This window comes from Atheta coriaria, unplaced genomic scaffold, assembly GCF_025399875.1.
Source record: "Atheta coriaria isolate IRGN ID8LTWV9N9 unplaced genomic scaffold, Caltech_Dcor_3.1 scaffold542_size3066, whole genome shotgun sequence".
Classification (NCBI taxonomy): domain Eukaryota; kingdom Metazoa; phylum Arthropoda; class Insecta; order Coleoptera; family Staphylinidae; genus Dalotia; species Dalotia coriaria.
In genome coordinates, this window is record NW_027050008.1 from 769 (window position 1) to 1,031 (window position 263).

Here is a 263-nt window from a genome sequence, read left to right on the forward strand (position 1 = left end):
CTCGGAGCCAGCCAGACACCTCCAGTCTGGTCTCAGCTCTCGAGTTTCATCATGTCGAGGCTACTTACACTAAAGTCATACGAGCACTCCGCCAATCCCAAACCGGCGGCATCCACTTCAGCCTCGTCACCATTCTCATTCACTATTCCGAAAGCAAGAGTGCCAGCAAGTTCCATGAACGACCACCACCATCCTGCCCACTCTGCCCGGACCGACACTTCCTGCCATATTGCCCTGTCTTCGTTAACAAGACAACCGATCAA